Source organism: Pteropus alecto, unplaced genomic scaffold (genome assembly GCF_000325575.1).
Source record: "Pteropus alecto unplaced genomic scaffold, ASM32557v1 scaffold75, whole genome shotgun sequence".
In the NCBI taxonomy this organism is placed as follows: Eukaryota; Metazoa; Chordata; class Mammalia; order Chiroptera; family Pteropodidae; genus Pteropus; species Pteropus alecto.
In genome coordinates this window covers 18249701-18266689 of record NW_006440638.1, presented here as the reverse complement: position 1 = coordinate 18266689, position 16989 = coordinate 18249701, and the positions used below count along the sequence as shown (strand labels likewise).

At 38.4% G+C, this 16989-nt stretch overlaps 1 protein-coding gene across 3 annotated transcripts in view; it reads right to left on the bottom strand.

Annotated features, from left to right (window-relative positions):
- Positions 1–16989, bottom strand: part of FHIT (fragile histidine triad) — a 1286618-nt gene that overhangs the window by 1239862 nt on the left and 29767 nt on the right. For all 3 annotated transcript variants that reach the window (XM_015593668.2, XM_015593670.2, XM_006917499.3), the window contains exon 2: positions 16590–16637. The gene's annotated coding sequence lies outside the window, so the exon portion shown is untranslated. The remainder of the gene's footprint in view (positions 1–16589; positions 16638–16989) is intronic.

Sequence of the window (16989 nt, the reverse complement as noted above, 5' to 3'; positions counted from 1 at the left end):
AGACAGTGAAGGCGTTGAAGGAACAGCTTAAGTTTATTGGAAGCAAAAGTACTCTTAAAAGCGAAAGTACACTCACAGATGTGAGAGCCACAAGCTCAAAAGGGAACTGCCCCGTCTTTTCGTGAGTTGGTGAGTTTTACCTATTGATCTAACTAAGGAGTGGAATAGTCATGAGCTCGGGGGGTCTCTTCATAGGAAGAAGGCCATTTCTCTTGGAATCAGGGAAGCATCCCTTTTCTTACTATGTTTGGTTTTTACAGGACTGTCATGGTGTCAGATATAAGATGGGTACACCATTAACTGCAGTGTTAATTTATCGTATAATGAGGGAAGAATCAGGCCCACAGAAATTGGGCCTGATCTGTGCATATGTCTTTGTGGGAAACACCACCTGTGTCTCTGGGTCAGGATGTTGTGGTCTATGAGCTCCTCTAAGGGCCTATCGGGGCTCATGGTGACCACATCTGTGCCTCTGTGAGTTTCTCTCCTTCCTGCTCATATCTGTCTATCTTCCCACTCTAACAATAATAACACTATTTGCTTTTTATTTCCCTGTCTCTTGCTCAACTATTAGAAGGCTATAACAAATAAACTCATATTATGGAAACGCCAAAGTTTGTCTATACTAAAGAATAAAAAATTAGTGTGTATGGTAATAATTGCTTCAGTGCCAGGAAAAGATGCTAAAACAGACCTTTAGAAAGAGGTGTTCCCCCTAGTACTTCCAGGAAGCCCCTAAACAAATATACTATGGGACTGGGGAAAAAAATCATCTAAATCACAGGGCAGAAAGAAGCCCAAGATGTCACATGGCCTGTCATGTGCACATTACCAGCAAGTTTCATTTAATTTCACTATCACGGGCTGCTCTTTCTCCTGTGGGTTCTCTCTTTTGGCTCTGCCTGACAACAGACCCACTCAAAGATCAAAAACCCTACCACAAAGATCAAAAACCCTACCAAATAGTCTAATGCTAGCAAACCCTTGAATCCTGCCACATCGGGCCCACTGAAAATTGCAGTAACTTTTTCTCTGTCCTAGCCTAATTGCTATTTGTTTTGACTATTTTTCCTGTCTGTCCCTTAGAAAAACAGTTCAGGAGTAGATTCAGGTGCCACTTCTGGTACATGAAATAAATATTTATTCTATTGCACTTCTATTCTATAATTGTGGTTAGATGGTTGCCACTATTCATTCTAGCTGCTTTAGATATCATGTCTACTTTACATATTCTAACCAGCATCAGTCCACGCTCACATGAGCATTTAATGATGAAGAACCCTGGGGCTACATGCCTCATAGCTGTACCAAATTTGATACTAAAAAGGAAGAATCACTTCCTCTGAAGTGTAACCATTAACTAAAAGAGAAAAGCCTAGTGTGACAAGAGTCATCTGCAACACAGGTGAATCACAATTCTGCAGGGTGAAGCAGGTAACCACTTATAAAGTAAGATTTCTGGGGTGCTCTATCCATCTTGATTGATTAAATTCTCTTACCTATGAGACAAAACTCAGTACTCCACAGTTAAAGTCTGAAATGCAAATACACTCAGATAAACTGTTCTAAAACTTCAGTCACTCATATAATACTTTCATAATTCTTATAATATCTGTGAACCAATATTCCATAATTAATATAATATTTTTCTTTTAATAAACAACTTTGGCAACTCTAAATTAATTTTTAGAATTATCTTTGCAAAGAATTTAATCACCACTGTAAATATCCAATATCACTTCTATTTAGCTAATATCGCTTGCCATAAAGAGAAGGGAACTTTAATTAATGCGACTAACCAAAAAATTGTTCACTCACATACTATGTAAAATCATCTCATGTACCATATGAAATACTGTATAAATTGTAGGTTTAAATTTACACTAAAGAGTAAATGAATGATTTCAGAATTCTCAATACCCCTCCATCCTGTCCTTTGATTAAAGGAGGAAAAACCACTAAAAAAGAGGTAAGAAGGGCACTGAGAACCTGAAGGGGCATGTGTGATGGCAAGGTGCTTGGGGGAGGGTCGGGTGGATGTCACAAGCTACAGGTAGTAAAGGTACAAAAGAGCATGCTGTTGCATTTAGAGCTGTCCCTGTGTATGTGTTAGAGAAAGTCCAGTGTTTGACATGAAGGTCCCTCCTCCACTTCTATGCACCATCACTTTTAGACATACACGTCTGAGCTCATAAATTACCCATCACAAAGAAATTGCATGCTGTTAATAGGTCTCTTCATTGTGGCTGACAGTGCAGAACAAATGCCAGTCCCTGGGCTGAGACCAAATTTCTGGAATACCAACAGGGGTCCCAATGGGAGGAGACATATTACCTAGAGGTCACCCCAATAACTCCTGCAGCAAGCTCCTGAATTCTGCCGCTTCTTGACACATTCACCACTAAGTGCCATACGGTCTAGTTCTCCTTATCCTCTTCTCCAATCAGATTCCCAATTCTCTGATCCTTTCCATTGCTCTTAACACCTAGCTCTCAGAAAAACAGATGCCCGATTTATAGAAAAAGTGAGTGAGTGAATCTGAATGAATCAACTATAAGTGAATGAATGTATGAAAACAGATCAGCTTTGCAGAAAGGAGGACCTGCGGGCCTAAGGCATGTCCCCAAATTATCCCAAACCCAACCAAAGTTTTATCAAGGGTCATAGCACAAATCCCAACAGTATCACTCAACTTTTTCAGAGAAACAAGACCCTCTTGCCCTAGCTGGACAAAGATCTGCTACACTCCCTCTTTTAAAGTACCTCCTTCTTATAAACTGTGCGATCTCGTCAAGTTACTTAATCTCTCAACTTCCATTCCCTCATCTGTTAAATTCTGAAAAATAACATCTGCCCTATAAACTGTGATAAAGATTAAATGAGAAAATTCATGAAAAGTGACTACCACATTGCCTGGAGTATATCATAAGCTAAAGCTGGATGCTTATGATAAATATCAATGGCATAACGGTTCCGTGTTGTTACAGCATTAACACCCACATGCTTTCATTCACTGTCCTGATATCTTCCCTGTTTGCCGGTATCAGTGTCCTTAATGTTTGCAGAGAGAATAAAGCAGGTAAGCAAGTCTCACTGGCATGAACGGCATCACATGCAACACAGTTCTTCGTAAACACATCTTAACAAATGTATTCCGAGTTAATGATGACCACAATGCATTACCATTTTGAAACCCCCTGCATTTTTCACTTCTTTCTCACTCTGAATCTCCTACACTTGTAATACCCACAGAACTTCCCTCATTTCTAAATCAGTAGGATGAGCACCTGCAGTCACAGGAAGGAAAGTTTAGGATCTGATGCCCATAATACTTTTTTCAGACAAAAAAAAACCTCTCCCAATGCCTCTATCCAAGAGATGGTAAACTACTCTGACATCTCAGCTGTTGCCCCTCCAAGCAGATTCACACACCTTTCGGCTAACACCCCCTCTGGGGAGGCATCTAATCCTGTTTATAGTTATTCATTATGACTGGCTATACATAGATAGTGCCTTTGGTGTCAAACCAAATGGCCCTGTAGACTCCTAGTCGAAGACAGCCGGAAGATACAGACACACAGTAAATAAGACACAGGCAGGAAAATCACATTCACTTCCATGAGATGGATAGAGACTGAAGCAGACCTGCTAGAGTCCTCGAGGTCCAGTGTGGAGAGGCCCACAGCAAGCAGAGCAGGATCAAAAATCTGAGGTGCTTCGGGGTCAGAAAGCTTATCTGAAAAGCTTCTGTGGGTGTTTGTTAGCAAATATGCCAGCAAGGAAAAAGATTAACTGTTTTTGCAAGGGAATCATCTTGAACCAGAAGGACCAGTATGCATTCTAAGTGCCATTCCCTGACTCTGAGCTGGTGCACATCTATTGTGATTCCATTTCCCTCTCTGTGGAAGAAGTTCTTCAAGAACACAAAGTGGAGAAGTGCCTTTCGCCATCTGCAATCACGGGGGAGGGGAGAGGTAATGACCTGAAAGATGGTCTCCAGTCCTCAAAATCCACTATAATGAACACTCTGTGTTTAAACAAGGGGAACTTGCATTTCCTCAACCGATATTTAGACACAGTCACATCATCGGGACTGAATCGAAGAACTGTAGTAAGAGTGGCACATTTCGCCACTGACACAGCTGTATTGAAAAATCAACCCGTGGCTCTAAGGGAAATGAGAAAACACACTAGTGATTTCCAGCATGGCATCCAATCTTCATTTTTGTGATCCTTCAATTCTCAGTTCAAGTATAAACTGACTTTTTTTTTCCCTGAAGTAGGAAAAAGATTAAGTAGACACGACGACGCTTTCTGAGTTCTGTGTAGCATATGTTCATAAGCTTTCCTTTTGTAGCGTTTATGGATTCATTCTGGAGTAGGGTTAAGCCAGAGCAAAGCAATTTTGCATGCTTGCATTAGCTTTATCAGGAGAAGCAAGCACAGTCTGCAGGGGCCACCCTGACCTGAGTGGCAAGGAAGTTTCCTGGAACCCTGAGGGGGATGCTGATTATTTTCCTTACAGGGATGCTCAAGCTGAGCCAAACTCCTAGCAAAACAGTAAATGAGCTTCATGCAAATTATCTCCAGGAGAGTGGTGGCCCAGGGAACAAGAGTGATCATTATCACACAAATGTAATTTCTGACCAAATTCAACATTCACCCTGCAGTATCTGCCCTGCTACAGAACCTCAGGGTCAGCATTCCGACACATTCCAGCCTAAGGACCACAACCAGCAGTAGATGAGCTTTCCAAATCAGTACATCTATTTCTACATGCTATATCCACACTAAAGAATACAGTGCAGCCCTATGATGACATGGTAGGAGAATATTTAATGTTCACAATACAATGTTAAGTGACAAAGCAGTATGTACCATTAAAATATATATATACACACATACATAAATATATGTATATGTATGTACATATGTATGTATGCATATAGATAGATAGATAGATAGATAGATAGATAGATAGATCGATCGATCTATGGAGAGAACTGACTGGAAAAAAAATATCCCGAAATACTAAAGGTGGTCATCTCTAGACAGTAGGTCGTTTCCCAAATATTCTACAATGCAAATGAATTACTTTTGTACTACCAATAAAGTAAGTACAAAGTGATTTAAAGATAGACTGGTATTTACAAAAGTGTTTTTCATCTGCAAAACAAAGAAGAATTTCTACTAAAGTAATATAATTAACCTGCACCATTGAGAAAGAACTGCCACCTAATATTCAACTTTATTATCACTATCACTACTTCTTAAGTACCTGCTGTATGCAGTGCCCTGCAGTAGGCATCACTACTCAACTAAATAACTAAGATACTATGTTATTTACATCACTAGAACCTTACCAGTGTTATTAAAGTTGGAGAAGCTGAAAAAGGTTTTAACAAGAGTGTTAATCCATCCACCTGTCCTATATTCCACCTTCCCAGAGAATCTCTCCCAATCCTGCTGAGTAGGATTAAGTAGAATTAAGTAGGCAGCCAGGCAGGTAGACCCTGTGCCCAGGCAACAGCTAATTCCAGCAAGGGTGGGCACCTGACCTATATTAAGCAATTCAGATATTTCCTTTAGCAAAGAGGAATCGGAATGTGATAATTAATGTTAGTCCCAATCAGCACTTTGCAGGGGCAGTTAAGGTGGACCTGGCTACTCAGAGCAGAGCAGAGCAGAATTCAGGGAGAAGCAGTACTGAGAGGCTGTGCTGCTCCTGAGACAGTCACTGAGCTTTAGGATGGAGACACTGAGAGACAGTGTGGGGAGCACACATTTACCCATTTACCTGTCCTCCTCCTATCAGCTCTTGAGAGTCAACCACTTCCTGATCCAATACTTCAGCAGGTTCTGGGTCCAATCTGCCCTCAGATCAGTGCGAGCATACTTTGTTTTATTATGCTTTACAGATGTTGTTCTGTTTTTTGTTTTTGTTTTTGTTTTTTTTACAAATTGAAGGCGAGAGTCTCTACCAGCAAAAAGATTAGGACTCATTCTATTCCTGAGGTCTGGAACCAAATCCACAGTTTCTCAGAGGTATGTCCGTAAGCTGCTCTGTGGCCTTATAGCAAATGCCCTATCTTTTGTTGATTTTTGTTGTTGTTGATTTTTTTTTTTTTTTTGCTGTTTGTTTTGTTTCTTGAAAACAAATGATTCCTAAATGAGATATAGTTACAAGGATCAAAACGATAAACCTTCATTCCTCACTCTACATGGCTGATTCCCCCTCTTGTCTTTCCTTCAGATCTCAGCTAAAATGTCATTAACTCGAAGAAGCTCTCCCAGACCATCCCATATGAGGAGGTCTGCTGTTTTACCTCCCATTGTTTCCTGAATAGGACTGAACATAACTTTTAATTATATGTGCAATGCTTTCTTAATAGTTTTGATCTGTCTCCCTCTCTAGAGTGTAAAACCATCAGCAGGGCCCATGTTGCCTCCACCTCATACAGCATATTCCTAGCACATTACAGGAGGTCAGTGGCATTGAATGCATCGGTTAGTCAAGTATGTGAGTATGTATTCATTCATTCGATATGCAAATAAACACTAAGCACTTAAAATTTGCAAGACTTGGTTCTTTCTACATAAGGAACTAATGATTCAAAGAAGGATATTAGGTATACATGCAAAGATAAGAAACATCCACCTAGCAGACATGGCTGAGTGCCTTCCCAACAGCCATTCTCTCTTCTGTCTTACAGGTAAAAACCCCAATTTTATTGTGATGTCATCCCTCCACAAAGCCATGTGCCCAGGGAATATGAGATTATTGCAGCTTGTGGATAAATCCTGATTAGTTTAAATCAGAGAATGGGTCACAACTGCTCAGAATCCATTCCTTTAGCCCCAAGGACAGCCAGACAGGAATGGGGCAGTCAGAGCCCCATACCCATATTCCAACATACACACACGCACCAGTCACCTCCAGCTGTGAGCAGCCTCTTCTGTTTACTTAATGTTCTGACCAAATGTTATCATTTTCTATGTGTACCATAACAAGAACAAACATAGATTAAACAGTACCAATCTAAGCCAGTTAAAGTAATCCCGTCCCCTGTGCCTTTGTCTAACACAAGAAGGAGTATGTGGCTGTAATCAGCCAAACTGGACCTGAAGAGAAGCTCGAGGGGTTAAGGGAGGGTCCCATACTCTTGAAAAGGGACACACAAGAACACAGTCTCTTATGCCAACGGATGCAACCACATGTGCAAGTGGATCCCCGAAATGAAGCAGCCATCTTAGAACCATGAAGACAGCCAGTCTGAGGACCAAGTCAACAAACTGAAGATGGCAGAGGAAAGAGCAAGAAAAGACATTAATGATATTGTTGAACCACTAAATTAACAAAACCTGGAGCTGCCATCACCCCGCCCCTGCCAAGATGTTTTGCTCCTTAAGATAATTCATTTGCCTTATTCTGATGGGTTTTATTTTGTGTTCAAATGTAAGTTAGTAGAGAAAAATCACAAAATAATTGACAATGTTTAGCAATCTGTCAACAGCTTGGTGCTCAAAATCCTTTCCCTGCTACAGAGTAACAACCATCAAAGGCACCCCAGTAGGTCCCCAGTTGTTTGACGCCAGGGAAAAGTGGATTGAGGTTGGATTCCAGACATTCAGAGCCAGGGTTCTATAATGCCTTCCCATCAATCATGACATCCATGGGGCTCAGAAGGTAGACATAGAGGGGGTGGGAAGCTTTTTGTTTTTAATTCCCTTATTGTTTAAATCATTTTGAATTGACTTTTTGATTATTTGCAGCAAAAGGCATCTACACTGATAAATCTCTCACATAATTAGCAGCAAATGTATGCGACTACCTTTGAGCAAAAGACTCAGGAGAAAATGGTGCAGAGATTCATAATTCTGCCCACATTCCTTCAAATCTTCAGCTGATGGGTCTGAAGTGAATTTTTCCCAAAAAGTTAAACAACTGAGATGCCAGGAAAAGAATTAACCATGGGATCATGTGACACTCTCTCCATCCTGGGAGTCATAAAGCACCCCAAGAATGCTGATGCATTACCTTGTCTCAGCAGTAAATTTGGGGCAGCATGATTTAAAAATATCAATTTGTACTTTCTGTTATCCTTGCTGTGTATATTTTTCCCTTTTTTAATCTGAAGAATTTCAATCGAGTTTGCATTCCCAGAAGCAGAAAGTACTAAAAGGCAATCTCTAATGCCCCCAAATCCGGCCTCCACTAAGGATTTTTCTTTCAAAAGCCTGAATTCATGGAAGGGCATATGCTAGATTCCAGCAGAAAAGACAAGGATATAGACAAGTCTGGGTTGCTTTGCTTTGTTTTAAACTATGCTATTTTCTTTGATCTTATTTAGGTGGAACTGAGCCTTCCTGATATTGGGAAGAAGATGGAGGTTTTCCAGTTCCTTAAAATAGTGGAGGCTGGCACCCCACTCCCTGGCAGACCTATAGTAAGGTTACAGGACTTTTGGCAGGAATGGTGAGGAGATGTTGGGAAAATGAAGCCACAGCAGAAGATTTCATCCTGCTTCACACAGACACAGCAGGGCCATCCAATTACTGGAAGGACAAGGAGCCTCTCAGAGTGACCAGCAAGGATAAGGTTCAAAGGGCCTTTCCTTGAATATTCTGTACTATGGGAGACCTATAGCACTTCAGATCAATGCCACTAAGTGAGCAGAAACCCCAAACACCACTGAGATAGAACTTGCCAACATTTAGAAAAACATACACACTCGTCCCTCGATTTACGCAGATTATCCATTCCACGTCTTTTTTTATTTTTTTAAGCGGGAATAAAACTGCACAAAAAGAGTCCACCAATATGAAAAAAAAAAAAAAAACTAAAGAAATAGGCCAATATTTATTTCACATATTTTCATGAAAAAATGCTAATGAAAATTCAGGAAAACGCAAATAAATGTTATTCGCTGTCAGTGTCTATACTGTAATCTAAAGCAATCAACCTCTTTTTAAGTGGCATAAAGTCACTTCTTCATCACTCGAAATATTTGGAAGTACTACTTCTATTTCATTATTTATGTTTATGTTTTTGGATGATCTTTTTCCAACCCCATCTTTTGCTAAATTTTCATAAATTCTTAGATATTCACTACAACATTTTAAAAAATCTTTTTGGATGTTTGAATCAACACCTAGAATTGTAGTTTCTGGCTTTGTGACCAGTTGAAGAGCTTTGTAAATATTTTCTGCAGTGAATGAAACTGGTTCAAGGCCACTGCAATATTCACCAGCAGGATGGGCTTCAGATATTAAGAAAATTAATTCATTATCAGTTAATTCGTGATCAACCAGTAATTCATTAATATCATCTACATTCAAATTGTCAGAGCCTTCTTCTTGAAATTTATTTAATAAATTAATAATGCCAGTTAATCCCTCTTCACTTGTTGGAACAATTTTCCCTGCTACAATCACTTCTGGCCATATTGCTTTCCAGCAAGCATTCGAAGTTGACGGCTTTATATCACTCAAAGCTAAAGCAATATTCTTGATGCAACTTAAAATTGTGTATTTATTCCAGGCTTCTGTAACTGTTAGCGATTCATTATCTTCAAGTTTATTAAAAATATCGCTAAAAATCTGTTTAATATAATTAATCTTAAAGGTGGAAATAATGCCTTGATCTAAAGGTTGGATCGAGGAAACTGTATTTGGTGGCAAACAACTTTTATATTTGTATATTCTAAATTGTGTGAATGACCAGGTGGATTATCTAAAAGTAAAAGTATTTTAAAAGGAAGACATTTTCTGTTCATATAATTTTCAGCTTTCTACAGCAAAACATTTATAGAACCAATCCCAAAAAACATCAGTCGTCATCCATGTTTTTTTATTTGCCATCCAATGAACAGGAAGATCATTAATAATTGTGTGTTAGCAAGTATTGGTTCTTTGTGCGTTGCTGAGTTAAGCCATTTTTTTTTTAGAAAGAGTAATCGCCAATAATGGAAATGAAAAAGAAGTGCGTAAAAGGAGACCGTGTAAATGGAATCCACGTATAAAAAGTTCGTGTAAATGGGGGGGAGGAGGAATATTTACTATGTATAAAACACTCATGTAAAAAAATACCACGTAAATCAAGTGATCGAGAGATAGGTATATATATAATCATGTGTGCATGCATGCATGATTAAAATTCATGCATGCAACATTCAAACTAATTTTTGAAAATTAAACATTTAAATCTGAATGCAAACTGTTTGTATTTTTAATTGGCTTTATATGACATGAGCTCCCAAAGGACACCACACTACCAGGCTAAGTTCCCACTAGTTACTCAATATATTCCTGTAAGTCCTGAAACCTTTACAAAGGAAAATTAATTGTTAAAGAGTTCAATAGCTGGTGACATTACTGAATATTTTCAAAGCATTCAAATAAAAGGTAATAACAGAATGCTTTTAATTCTCTCTAAATAATGCCACACCCATTCACAAGAAATGACAATATTTCTCTCAATGTGCCAAGAATTCATAAAGATGGAATATAAAGTAGTGCCTTATATGCATGGCACTTTAAACAGTTGAGGTTCCCAAAGAATACAAAAGCATTTTCAACTCACAAATGGAATATGAAGTGAAAATGTTTTTAGAGGAAATCTCTAATAATACTTACCTAATTCAGAGGGTGCTGGGAAGCTCTATTAACACCAAAGGAGCACTTTTAGATCTTCAAATAAAAGGACTACAGAAATGCAAAGTATTATTATTATAGTTCTGAAATAATTTCACACCTAGGGATGAGAAAACCCCAGGCCAAACTGTACTGCTTCTCTCCTGCCTGATAAACAAGAAATGCCACAAGCATGGGGGTGAAGGAAAGATGGAAATCAAACAAAACAAAGACATCAAAGTTTCTTTCTTACTTGAGCTTTGTGTTCCCCCTAGATGTCATTTTAGGGGACTCTCAGGGAAAAAAAATGAGTCCCTTTCAGATCAGGGTTAAGTAAGTACAGGGGCAATATTCTCCTTTGTTTTTATACCGATAAAGGCACAACCAGCTGAGCTAAAAAAGACAAAACAAAACAAAACCGAAACAAAAAACAAAAAACAAAAAAACATTCTGTCCACTTCTAGGGAAAACAGTTCCTGCCAAAGCACTTGCCAAACTTAAAAATGGCCAGATAAATGTTTACCTGAATCACCCACCAGTATGAGCTCTCACCTAGGAGGTCAAAAAGTGGCTGCTTTAAAGGACACCAGGATTTTTACTCAGCTTCTGAGAGCACTAAGGAAGACTGTCATTTGTTGCTTCTGCTGAAGGTGCTGGTGATGATGATGGTGATGATGATAATTATGGTAATGATAGGATATAAAACAGAAGTTTTCAAACCCTGCTGATCGACAGATTCAATATTATCTCCTGTGGACCTTTTTAAAATACAGATTCTTGGTCCCCATCTCAAATCTGATTTTGAATCTCTGAAGCTAGAACTCAGTTTAGTTTTGGTCTGGTTTTTGCTTTTTTGTTTTTTTGTTTTGTTTCATTTTGTTTTTGTTTTTGTTTTTATTGTAACCATTAGAATAGCAACTGAGTAACAGTGTTTGTAAATAATGTCATGATTTAGAATGCAGGCTTTGTAGACAGATTGTCTGGAATCTAATTCCAATTCTAACACTTAGTAGCTGTGTGGCTCTGGGCGAAATAGTTAGCCTTAAGCTTTAATTTCCACATCTATAAAATGGAAATGCTATTTTTGCAGGATACTGGGACAGAGGGACGGACACCCAGACAATAAGCAGGAAATAGCGTTTACTGGTGCTGGCACCAGCTCAGCAGATTCACAGCCAAAGGTTGAGCTCCAATTGCAGTGGGGCTTTCCCTTTTATACACGTCTTATACTTTCTCAAAGTTATAGACTTGCATGTTCTTTCTATAAAAGGAAAGTATATTTTGATTGGTTGGCAGGCCATAAGGGGAGTGACTGACCAGGGCTGGTGGTCTGTGCCACATCAGCTGTGACACTGGTAAGTTCCTTACCTATAACAACTTTCAACCATTGGTTAAATGGTTAGCTCAGCCTCTGCTACCACACTATTACTATCAATCTTATAAGATAGATGCCTAAGAAAGCGAATTTTTAAAAGCACATCAGTTAATTCCAAGGAAGACAAAAAGTTATGTTAAAAAAATTACCAATAATGTAAATATTACATATTGATTTAAGCAAAAATTGTGACATAATCATGTGATTGTGTTAGAAGCTGTGAAGACCAGAAATGGTAGGAGTAGGGAGTGTAAAAGAGCTACTGCTAAAATTGATGTATCTGGAAAAAACAGGATAAGCACATTATTTAAAAATAGATAAACACCAGAAGTATCAGAATTGAAAGTTGTCAGTTCCGGGGAAGAGGGCAAATGAGAGGGAGAAAGGCAGAATGAGGGGAAAGTGTTGCAGTTTTTCAATATTTGCTTTTTAGTGCTGTTTTATTCAAATAATGTAGATATGTTTCTTTGATATAAATTAAAGTAAATTTTAAAAGATAATTCATAATATGTATAAGTATAATATTGGATGCCTTTATACAGTAGGTTAACATAAAGTTTTTCAATTTACCAAAACTTGCTTTTTTAAGAACTTATTGAATTGAATTTAAAATGGTAGAAAGAAATATAGAGAAAGAAGTTCCTCTGTTTAAGGTTGCAGCAAGAGTCAGCACCTTCACCTGGGGTAATTGAGGTAAATTTCATGAAGGTTGTGGGCAATGTTAAAGGAAACCAAGGAGGGACAGTCCAGTACCCTGGAGGTAGCAAGAATAAAACCACTCCCACCCCAGACTTAAAGGGGAAAGGGAAGGAACAGTTACCAGGTGGTAGAAAGAGCTGTAGCCACAGAAGAGAAGCCTTCCTTAGAGGAATACAGCCACTGCCAAATAGTAGTGCTGCAAGGAAAGTGATATCCCAACCTCACATTCGCAGCTTTTCACCCAGTACCTTCCACTGGCTAATCCAATGGAAAGCCAGAGAGCAAGGGTGTCCAGGGAATGTTGACTATAAAGGTTAGCCTCCTGGAGCACAGAGCCTTTCAGAAGAGCAAGGAGCAGGAGGCACAAATAAAAAATATCCAGCACAAGCATTTTATGCAGAGTTCTATTTTTTTTTAATTTACCTCTCTTTCCTACTTAGCCTCATAAAACAAGCCCTCAGATTTTCAATTCATTTAATAAGTACATATGGCATAATAATAATTAATAATAATACACTGATGCTATGCAGCACTTTACAATTTGCTAAGCACTTTTACATACATTATTCTTATGCCATCCTCAAAACAGTCCTATACACTAGATAGGGCAAAGGTTATCCTGGTTTTACAGTTGAGGATCCTGAAACCTTAAAAAAAGTTAGGTAAGTATGTCACCCAGAGTCATAAAGCTAGCAAGCAGCAAAGCCCAGACTAGAAGGCGGGTTTCCCATGACTTCAGCTAAGGCTCTTTCCACCACGTAATATCGTCATGCCATTTATTCACAAGAGGGCAAAATTGATGTCTCTGTGAAAAAAAAATCATTAATTAGCTCTGTCCCAGGCACTGCACAGTGCACAGAACACAGAAGTAGTCAACAAATAAGACACAAAGGGAAATAGAACAAACTTGCCGATTCTGTTCTCAGGAAACCACCAGCAATGCCAGAGACTGAAGTAATTGAGTTTTCAATCACATTTTACACATCACTGAAAAGACGGTGTTCAGTAGCACAAGAAAAGTGTTCAAAAGAATTAAGGGAAAAGTAGGAAAATATTTAAAGAGTTTTGTTTTAAGATGCTGGGGTAAGTAGAAGGAAATCACAATACCTTCATAATCCTCTCGCCACAAAGAGACCAGGGCCCCAGAAATTGGAAAGAATGAGCTCTCTGCTTCTCTTGTCATTTCCAACTCTACCGCCCCCCACACACACACATCCTGAGAGCTTACAAAAGCAGCCAAAAGTGACTTATTTTTACCAAATACAAGAGTTGTGGAGATTCCAGCAAAATAGCCCATTTTTGAAATACTAATTGAGAATTCTGCACCTTTTAAAATCTACTGGAAAATGTTCAGCTACTTACACACGATGGAAGAAAGTAATGAATGTTATTTTAACTGTAAACCTTCAAACATTCCCCTTTTATTTATTCCAAATCTAGCTCTGTAATGTGTAAACTACTCTGTCAGTTAGGGTTCTGGGGCTACAGCAATAGAAACCAATTGGCTAATTTAAGAACGATTATTGGAAGGCTATTGGAGGCTCAGTGAATCCATGCCAGATTGGAAATAAAACTTTGAGACCATCAGTGGCCAAGGCAAACATAAAGGCAAGGAAATGGAAACTGCTACAGTGATCTCATAGCTGGTACTGTCAGGCAGAATGCCCACTGGGAGAAAGGAGAATCCCTTAGCTCAGGATTCAAATTCCAAAGAAGGAGCACCCACTTAACCAAGCCTGTGTGTCATGTACCCATCCCTAGGCTGAATGTAGGCCCCTTAATAGCGCCCCCGGTTACAGCTCCACTAGTCTAATAATCTCAAAGGGAAATAAAGATGCTGTTAGGAAAGGAAAAAAAAGACTGGGGGAGAAGTTCCTCTGTACTTACCAAGGCTTTCTTCAATAATTCCTTAAGAATTTAGCTAGCTAATTAGACTGTATTAATTAGTAATTGCCTGCACACAGCCAAAGAACGTGTTTACCCTGATGCCTATAAAACTTCAATCTGACAACTTTTTACTTCCAGAGACCTCACTTCTCATATTACCTGAAACATATCCTTTCATTGATGCCTAAAGACAAAGCAGAATTTGTGCTACTTTAGCAACAACATCCATATTTTGGAAACATTATCCTGAAGCTTCCAAAAAAAAAACAGACTTCTCAAAATCACTAATGAATACATTCATAAGGATGCTAATGTTGATGATGATGATAATAACAGTTATATTAACAAGAGTAGCACCAGCTAATATCCACTGAGTACTTACCATGGTCCAGGACCTGCTCTAAGCCCTTGATACATAATAATTCATTTAATCTCCACAACAAACTTATTAAGAAAACAATATTATTACCCCATTTCACAAATTAGGAAAATGAAACAGAGAGGGCGTAAATAACTTGTCCATGGTCCAAAAGCCAAACGAGGACTAAATCCATGTCTGTCTCTAGAATACCAATTTAACAAAGGATTGTTATTGAGAGTATAGGAAACAGACTGTACCTGTGTGAAAAAACTCCCCAAGAAGTAAGTGAGCACTATGACTCAGGATTCTGAAGATTGCTACATCATTGCTAATTCCAATAATTTATGAGAATTTCTTTTCTGAAAGCTTTCAAATACTGCTGTATTCCAAGATGTGGCTCAATGGTCAAGAGATATGTAGGTTATAGTTGAAAATAAGAACTATCTATTTAATAAGATAGTTTTTTCTTCACTAGGGGCTAACCATTACAGAAAAATTACAAGCAAACTAGCTTTCATGCAGCAGAATTGAGTCATCCCAAAGCAAATTCTCGAAACGGTGTTTTTACAGCTCATGTTTTCTATATTCAAAAGGAGTTTTCTCCAATTTCCCTGTAAAATCCTTTTTCATCCTCAAAATAAACATTAAAAATTCAGCCCCAGAAATATATCTGTCATAAAGTTAAGAATAACTTAAAATAAAAGGTAAATCAAAATGGCTTTCCAACTTTAACCAAAGTGGTCAGAGTCATGATTGCTATAATAAAAATAACAGAAAAAAGAAAAAACCCTAAAATTGTCAAAAATATAATTGATGATGAAAACAAATATAAATTATGGCATATTTCACCCTGGCCACCAAAGACTCTCGATGAAACTGCAGCCCTATAATTCCCCAGAATGAATTCCTTAAATTAAAATACTTCATGCAGAACAGAAATTAAACAATGAATCAAAGAACAGTGCTGTATAGCAGTATGTGTATAAATATACCTAGCAAAGAGGAAACAATTGCATTTTTCCACGTAAAAACCAACACAATTGTAATGTTTCACAGGAGGCTGAGCAGGTACTTTTCCCATTGCTTCAAACTTGGAAGTTCATTTCCTGTAACTCACTTAGGGCCCACAGTGACTGGCTGGAATGAAATTAGCTACACCAAACTAGCTGGCTTTCTCCTTTCTACAAAACTAGCAACTCCATGCAACTGCACAACTGACTTTCGTGATAAATTTCATCCAAGCCAATTGAAATGCCACTCTGCATTTTATTTTAAATGCTTTATCTGGCCAGCTGGTTTTATTTAACTATTGACCAGAAGTAGTACCAGTGCATGCTTTTTTCAGCTAGCATTAATCTTCGTAAACTTAGCTCCATCAGAACGTCTTAACTGCTGAGAAGAAAGCAAAAGTCAGCAAGCACACAATTGAATTTGGGTACCCTCAGCACATCATTTTATTTCCTCCTGCTCTCTGCTAACTATTGCTCAGCACTTTTGCCTATGCGGGAGGACAAGTGGTTAAGTAAGTTGTCCTGTCAGCTATATCTTTAATCCATGTCTTTAAATCTCTGAATAAAGGAAAAATCAATATTGTAAAGGCAATATTTGTCAAGGCCATGTAATAAATACACTTACCTTTACAGACTATTCTCAATAGATTCCCTTCTTTGCTGAGCTTCAAAGCTACAAAGAGATAAAAACGAAAGCACTGAGTTATCTGCGAGTAAAACACCAAACGTTTTCTCTCCATGTCTTTAAGTAGAATTTCCATACGCCATGGTATGTGGTGCTAGCCAAATAAACCATTGATAAAACTTTTGCCTTGTGCCTCCCGCACAAGAGGCCAATAAAAGACACAGTCATAAACTGAAAATGCACACATCTACGTAGAACTGAAACATACAAACGTGGCCAGAACTACAGTCAAATATTTTGGGGTGTGAACTCAACAGAATGAGAATGGCTTATAAAGTGCAGAGACAAAATCAAATTAAACATTCTGTAGCACACTCAATCTGACCAAGCATTTTATTTT